Source organism: Mytilus californianus, unplaced genomic scaffold (assembly GCF_021869535.1).
Source record: "Mytilus californianus isolate M0D057914Y unplaced genomic scaffold, xbMytCali1.0.p SCAF_9, whole genome shotgun sequence".
In the NCBI taxonomy this organism is placed as follows: Eukaryota; Metazoa; Mollusca; class Bivalvia; order Mytilida; family Mytilidae; genus Mytilus; species Mytilus californianus.
Genome location: NW_026262745.1, coordinates 97,105,651 through 97,114,477, shown reverse-complemented (window position 1 = coordinate 97,114,477; position 8,827 = coordinate 97,105,651). Strand labels below are relative to the sequence as shown.

The 8,827-nt window shown below is 31.3% G+C and overlaps 1 long non-coding RNA gene across 1 annotated transcript; it reads left to right on the top strand.

Annotated features, from left to right (window-relative positions):
* The first annotated feature begins 416 nt into the window (after positions 1-416).
* On the top strand, positions 417-4,716 carry LOC127714563 (uncharacterized). The gene is made up of 3 exons (XR_007987788.1): positions 417-657; positions 3,616-3,726; positions 4,597-4,716. It is a non-coding gene; the product is annotated as an uncharacterized LOC127714563 (long non-coding RNA).
* Positions 4,717-8,827: the final 4,111 nt, after the last annotated feature.

Here is an 8,827-nt window from a genome sequence, read left to right as displayed (position 1 = left end):
TGTTTTACAGAAAATATAGTTTTGCTATTTGCATAAAATGTTTTATAACGTAAAATTAAAATGTTTTACATAAAACATCTGAAAAATATCAGCTAAATGTTTTCTATAAAATATTCTGACATACACATTACTTAATAGTCTTACTGATATTTTATTCAACATTTTACGGATATAAAAATAACATTTTATTTAAACTTTATTCAAAACCCCACAAACAACGTTTTGTGGAATTATCTCGTTTTTTTTCAGGATAAGTTATAGTACTACATTTCATCAATATCATGACAAGCAAGATACTATGGTTGAAATCCTTAATTCATATCTTGAAGATCCTTGAAGTCAGATTTTATTCCTTCTTATTTTAAAATTCAAAATAGTCAACATTAAATTAAGCAATAATGTATTAATAAACAATCACTTTTCTTTAATGTTTATTCATTTCGTTCGTGTATATTTTAGAAATTAAGAAATGAAAACTGTAACTGTACTAAGTTCTATTTTCGTATGTTTATATGCCTTACGGAAAACCGACCTTTTCCGGAATCGACTTTTGTTTTATCACCGGAAATGATTTTGAAATTTGAATTTCGGAACGAAGACAGGATAACAACAAAGACAGCCAAGAAAAGTGTTTGTTACGCGATATATACTCACTTGGTAAGAACAATTGTTTTGGCATAAGATGAAACTTGTGCATTCATTGTGTGTGTTCAATCATAATCGGAACCAAATTACATCTGTTTCTGGAGGTGCGGATCAAGGTTTTGAAAAAAGGGGGGCCCTTGCCCAAGGCAAGCAAACGTTTGGAGTGATACTTGTAAATAGTCTATACATTTATCTTATAAGTAGCTCCATAAGGGGGTCGGGGCTCCTAAATCCGCCACTGTTCAAGCATCTACGTACAACAATTATGAATTTGTTCATTAATATAAAAAAATTATAAGGATATGTGGCTTGTGTGTTTGATTGCCAATACACCTTATCGCTATTTGTCCACCATTACTGGCAAAGTTCCCGTAAAATGTTGACGTCATATTAGAAAATATTTGACACCACAATTGAAAGTAATACACCTTATTGCTATTTGTCCGCCATTACTGGACATCACACAACTGTCACAAGTTCCCTTAAAATTTTGACGTCATCATAAAAAATATCTGATGCCACAATGGAAAAGTGATTGTTGTTTGACGTCAAAAGTTCAAGCAGGATAGATTCTCGGGTCAAGCGGGAATAGCGATAAGGTGTATTATTGTATGACGTATTCTGACGTAAAAAGTTCAAGCGGGACAGATTTCCAAATACTGAAATAGCGATAAGGTGTATGAGACAGCTATCCACCAGAATTTAAATGACTTGGATAAAAGAAATTATAGGTCACTGTACGGCTTTCAAAACTGAGAAAACCAATGCCATATAGTCCACTTTAAAGCCTTGACAAACAAATGTTAATTTTTTTCTCAACACAATTGAAACAAAATAACTAACTGCCTACATTAAATACACATTATGAAAAAGAAATTTTACAGACTTAAACCAACAGCAACTATTGCAATAAGCATGACTCAATACCTTGTTTCCGAGGCACACAAACAAGTTACAATAACACTAATATAAGCACCATTTGAATATGGAGAATTTTTTTCTAGTAAAATCAGTGTATGTATGTATTTGCAAAACAGTAAATTAAATTTCCCTTAACAGCTTAACCCTCTTGCTGCCGAGTTTTTTTCTTGCTTTGTCGCGCCAAAATCATCTTGACGTTTCATATCTGTGACGTTGCAAAACTTGTGCCTCTCTGTAGAACAGCGCTTTCCCGCCGTCCATAATTTTTCCCGCGTCTATGAAGCCGTAATATTATGAAAAGCGATGTAAAGTAATTTTATGAAAACTATTGCTCTAATATTGTTATAAGCGATGTTTTTAATACAATATTATTTAAAAATACAACTTTTAACCTTGAAATATAGTTTTTTTTTTTATCTTTCTTGTCTTTAAAAAAATGAAAATAATATACCCATTGCTACTAGCTTTATAAGCGCTTTTGTTTTATCTTTGTCAAGTGAAATGCATAACTGATTCTTTACCACCTCTAAAATACTAAAATATATTTATCCTTGTTATCCGATTAGCTTAGTAAACCTTGTTATAATTGATAAATACAGTAAAAAAATCTCTCAAATAATTATATAATCAAAACAATGGCCATCAATAAATATAAAAATAAAAACAATGCGTGTACAAATAAAAATAAATAAAAACTCCGAGCAGCCGATTCTATGAACTACTTTTTGTTGTAAAGTATCAAACGTGTCAGATTAAAATTTTCATTCCAAGCCTTGTTTTGGTAGGCGAGAAAATAATTTTTATAGACGCTATTATCCATATTCATTTTGTTTATTTTTTAATCATGTTTATTATTATTTTGTTGACCACTTATTGCTCTAAATTTTAGAGCAATGTTTGAAAATACGAATTTAAAAAAAGAACAACAGAAAAGCGAGGGAAAAAATCTCTAAAATTAATTTCTATTGTCTACAAATGAACTTGCATCAATAATAATTCATTTTCATTTTCTATGATGAAGTACACACTGTAATTGGCATACACAAAATATCTTTTAAAATCTGTTGATTGATAAATTGTTCTCTTCTCAACGTTCAGTGGCAAGTATTTCATGCACTATTAAAGACGTCTGAAATTTAATGTACGATAAATATGTTGCTCAGTGGGTCCTACAAAGTAAAAGATCTGTGATGAATGGCTGAAAATTGAGGTTGCCACTGGGAAATGATGATATGTAGGATAGGAAAAGAAAAGAAATCATTGGGTAACATGCTAATTTAACATCCCCATTTCGAATGAAAATAAATATTTTTAGATTAGTGCTTCAATGATGAAATGGGTATAAAATGTATTGAAATATCGTTTGGCAATACAAGTATATCAGGTAACATTTGTGTACTTTTACAAAAAAAAAATCTTCACTGAGAATTCAATCGCGGCATTTGAGCCCTAAAGAAATTTTCCAGTTCTCTTAAATAAAGCGTGTATTGTGAATATTAATATTTCGCGTGATCAAATATAACAGTTACCTTTTCTATGATTATTTATTAGGAATGCGATTATTATATGAGATATTCTGATTGAAAGATGTATGAAAAAAACGTTTAACAAATTTCTCGAAAGTATGCAACATTTTACATGAAAATGACTAACTAGATAATTAGTAAACACGTTAAATAAGTTGGTACTATAGTACTAACAAGCTTATGATCCTGTATCATTTTTTGACATCCGTTTTAAGTATACAAATAATGCATTTTATTCAGTTTGCTTCATTCCCGCCAAAATCGTCCTTTTGGCGCCGTCTTTTGACGTTGTCAGTGCCCCTCAGTATTGTGACGTTACCATAGACCTTTGACGTTCTATACAATCAACAAGATTTGTGTGTAGAAGCCATAAATGTCCCTTTGGCAGCAAGAGCGTTAATGAACATTACAAAGACTATGTAAGACTTCAGTACAAGCAAGATAATATAAACTGTTGCTTAAAATTATATTTATTGCCTCATACACAAAATGTACATACAATGTATCTTTTATTTTTTAACAGGAGCTAAAAGAAAAGCCACAAAGGACAAGTTCAATATGCAGGTTTACAATTTGGGAGTGGCGCAGGTTTCTATGGAATGTCTACAACCTTTCAGGAGAATTTTTTTTTGAAGTAAGATTTTCATACAGAATAACTGTTATTCCATATTTAATTCAAATATTTAGCATAAACAATGCATTACATTCAAGATTAAGGGCATACAATACAGAAAAGATATCTGGATGTTTGAATAAATTATTTTTTTTGTGACAAAATAGAAACAAGTTGTTTATAAAATCAATCTTTTAGCATGTTTAGTCCAACAGTGTGCTTTCATCAACAACATATTTGCTTTCCTTTGAAGTATTTCAAATACATATAAACAACTCATTTAATGACATCTGTGTGTTTCTCGGAAGTTAAGTTATATTATTATCATCATTGCGAAAACAATGCGTAACACTTCGATAAGTTATTATGTTCCTATAGTATACTTCTAGGACTGTATCATATGCCCTTAGATACAAATGACAAGTTATAAACTATGTCACTCTACAGAGTTTAACACTTAAAAAGGACAATAAGATGTTTAATGACATTATGTAGCAGGGCTTTTAAAGGCCCCTACATGATACAATGCATTTAATGAAAACTAAAAAAAAACAACAGCCTGATTTATACAAAACAATAAAAGAAAAAAAATATGATCTATAGACAACAATCAACGAGTATAATGAAATAAGACTCTTGACTGGACACTTATCTAGTCTAAGGTTTTTTATGTGTTTTTTTTTTAATAACTAAATGAAGTTCAGCGTGGCATATTGCTCTCTCTTAACACGGTCAGCCATTTATCGTCCCCTTCCGACAGACTATCATCGTTATTTGTTTCAAAACTTTAAAGGGGAGGGGATGTATATCCTTCAGGCAACGTGAATCGTTCTATAATAAAGGAATGTGCAAGAAGTTTATATATGAATGTAAGATTAATTTTTTTTTCAGAAGCATGGCACAGCAAGAAAAAGATATAAGACACTACAAGACATTCCAAGTGATTTTGAATAAGACAATTGATTGACTTTTTCAATGTATTCTTAAATAAATCAAATAGTTGATGTAAAATGGTGTATTGTTCTCATCTCTTCAGCCAATTATCAATGATTATTGACTTAAGATGTTACCCTATTAGAAGTGTAGTGTTTTAGTTTAGAAAGAGAAGTTGTATTGAAAAATCTGAATTGAGGACACAAGTTTTAGTCAATGTAACTTGAACTTAAAAATGTGTATAATGTTTGCATAATGTCCAATGGCATATATGTCATGCATGTTCAGGTTGACATATATTATACATGATGTGTATAAGATAGGTAATAAAAGTTGAGAGTGAAAAACTAAACATTATACCATTGTGGTTGGAATGTGGGCTTTCTTGCACTGTCTGTCGTCTGTCCACCTATATTTGTCGGATTTTGTCCAACAAATATTTTCATCACTGTTTTTCCCAAAACTGCTGATAAAGATGAGTTCATATTTAATGAGCTGCTTGATAGTGATGAACTGTGATGTGTGAACATTTTTGTATCTGGCCCCTGTTTCCTGTTTGCTTATACATTGTATTTCAAAATGTTGAATGTTCTCAAATTTTTCATTACTTTAATTAGTAATGCTGATGAACAGAATGACTTCATATTTGGTAAGTGGCTTGACCATGATGAATTGTGTCTGCCATTTTGGATGTGTCAAAATTTGTAGATACTTCTTGTTTTTAGAGACTTTGAATTGAATTTCATATGCTTAGCAAAACAACTGATTTATTCTTGTTTGTATATAGAATTAATCACTGTGTATAAATTAATTTAACTAATGATTTGTTATTTAAAAAAGCAGGAAACTCAATCAAAAGAACAGAAATTTTTATATTGATATGATCTAGATATCAACCAAAAACATCTTCTTAAAACATTTTGAAAACATTTTTTAGGCACAGTCTCACTTGCAAGAAAACATCCAAAAAACATTTTTATAACATTATTTGATGTTCATGATGTTTTTCAAACGTTCAGAAAATATTTCTAGAAAATATTTTTTAAAAGATTATCAAAATGTTTTATACGCCATTGTTTTTCACATTATCATGATATTTCTTTACAACATTTTAATTATATTATGCAAATGTTTTAGAAAATATATTAGAAAACGTTTTAGCGATATATATTCTACCATACATTTAATGTTTTTCTCACGTTTTCTTGTGATATTTTCATGACATTAGACACAACATTTTAAAAACATTTTAAAGATGTTTTTGTGTTTGCTGGGTACTATTCTTTCTACAATCTATGTAATTTTGCAGCAGCATTAATACTTTTGATTTTTCTACGCTTTACACTACTTTTCGCCGTGCTCAATTGAAAGATCGACTTCACCATCTCATTAAACAGCGATTTTTCCTACAAATTGGGAATCTTTGATACAAAATTCTTTATTCTGGGTTATAATAATTCTTATTTTGTGAAGAACCACACTGAAACTACCAGAAATATTAAATATGATGTAATCAAAATGCTGGTTTTTTTGATCGACCATATATTTGTTGAGTTTAGAAGGTTGATATTTCAACAGGCTGTCGGTATTCAAATGGGTACTAATTGTGCAATTCTACTGGCCGATTTTTTTTTGGACTCGAATGAAGCAGAATTCATTCAGAACCTTATAAAAAAGAAAAGAAAAAGAACCTTGCGAAATTCTTTAATTTTACTTTCAGATATATTGATGATGTACTATCACTGAATAACCCATATTTCAGCCAATACTTACATCTCATATATCCCAGTGAATTTTAAATTAAGGATACTACTGATTCTAGAAAGACTGCTTCATACCTTGATCTTTTTCTTAATATAGACACAGAAGGACGACTTAACACTAAATTCTATGACAAACGGGACAATTTCAACTTCCCAATTATCAATTTCCAATTTCTCAGCAGTAACATACCCTCTGCCCCTTCGTATGGTGTTTACATATCTCAATTGATAAGTTATGTTCGTGCATGTTCACACTATATGGACTTCATATACAGGAGTGTGCTCCTTACATAGAAACTGCTCCAACAAAGTTATGAGGTAGAACGATTAAAAACAACACTCCGTAAATTTTATGGACACCATCACGAATTGGTTGATCCATACGACGTGTCTCTGTCTAAACTAACAAAGGACATTTTTACCACGACTTAGATTGTTGTTTGCCATTTACGTCGTCTGGTCTTTTAAGTACCGAACGTGACCTAATCCCGAATTTGACTGTTTTGCTGAGTGTGATTTCGCATTACTATAAGACGTGTCAGGGTAATTTGTTATCCAACATTAAAGTATTTAGTTATGATGTTGTGTTTGTAATTCTGATCGGATATTGTTAAATGTGTTATCGTTTGTAGTTGTAATTCTATTTTTTTAATATTCTATTCGTATGTTAAAGTAAAGATAATTAATCCCCCATTTCATTTGTAAGATTTTAGTTTGGGGCAACTTAACGTATACGATTTATTTGTTTTATAGTTTGATTAAGAAGAAATACCGACATAGCTAGATAATACAATTAATAATCTAATTACTAACACAATTCTATATTAATTAAATTGTAATTGTTATATTATACATCAAATACCATAATTACAAACCTGATTTTGACTATGTCAAACTTTTAGAAATTTACCTGTGACGTCGCTTTTACCTGTGACGTCATTTTGTAGCGTTATCCAGTCGGTGATAATGCATGTTTCTTTTGTGCTGTTTTATGTGCTGTCCTATGATGTTTTACGTGTTCGTTTTTATTCTGTCGTTAGTCACCACTGCGGTGTTGACATGAACATCAATTATATGGTAATTTTTATAATTTACTGTTTGCAAAAGTAAGAATTATTCTAAATACTAAGGATTTTCTTATCCAAGACATAGATACTCTTAGCCGTATATGGCTTTATAGAGTTTTGGGTCATCAATGCTCTTCAATTTTGTACTTGTTTGGCTTTCTTTACTATTTTTATTTGAGCGTCACTGGATCGTCTTATGTAGACGAAACGCACGTATGGTGTATTAAATTATAAACTTGGTACTTTTGATAACTATTAGCATGTCGAAATGTCCTTTAATTTGTAATGTGTATTTGTGTAGTTCTCTGTCTTGAATGTTCTTGCATTTATTTGTACTGTAGTCCTTGTATGTGATGTTGTCTTTTTTGGTGTTATATTTAACATTGCCATAAAAGCGCGAGGTTTGCCTAGTAGCAAAACCAGGTTCAACCCATAATTTGTTCTCAAAATGTCCTGTACAAAGTCAGAAAAATGGCAGTTGTTATCTTATTGTTCGTTTCTGTGTGTGTTGCATTGTCGTTTTGGTTTTTTGTTGCACTTCTGTGTTTCTACTGTTTCGTTATTTTCCTCTTATAGTTGATGTGTTTACCTCAGTTTTAGTTTGTAACCCTTTTTTGATCTGAACGTCACTGATGAGTCTTATGTAGACAAAATGCGCGTCTGGCGTGTTAAATTATAATCCTGGTACCTTTGAGAACAATTTACACCACTGGGTCGATGCCACTGCTGGCGGACGTTTTAATCCCGAGAGTATCACCAGCCTAGTAGTAGTCAGCACCTCGGTGTTGACATGGATATCAATTATATGGTCATTTTTATAAATTTCCTGTTAACAAACTTTGAATTTGTCGAAAAACTAAGGATTTTATTATCCAAGGCATAGATTACTTTAGTCGTATTTGGCACAACTTTTCTGAATTGAGGTCCTCAATGCTCTTCAACTATGTTCTTGTTTGGCTTTATAACTATTTTAATCTGAACGTCACTGATGAGTCTTATGTAGATGAAACGCGCGTCTGGTTTATTTAATTACAATCCTGGTACCTTTGATAACTATTTACACCACTGGGTCGATGCCATTGCTGGTTGACGTTTTGTCCCCGAGGGTATCACCAGCCCAGTAGTCAGCACCTCGGTGTTGACATGCATATAAATTAAATGGTAATTTTTATAACTTTCCCGCTTAAAAAACTTTGAATTTTTCGAAAAACTAAGGATTTTCTTATTGCAGGCATAGATTACCTTAGTCGTATTTGGCACAACTTTTCTGAATTGAGGTCCTCAATGCTCTTCAACTTTGTACTTGTTTGGCTTTATAACTATTTTGATCTGAGCGCCACTGATGAGTCTTATGTAGAC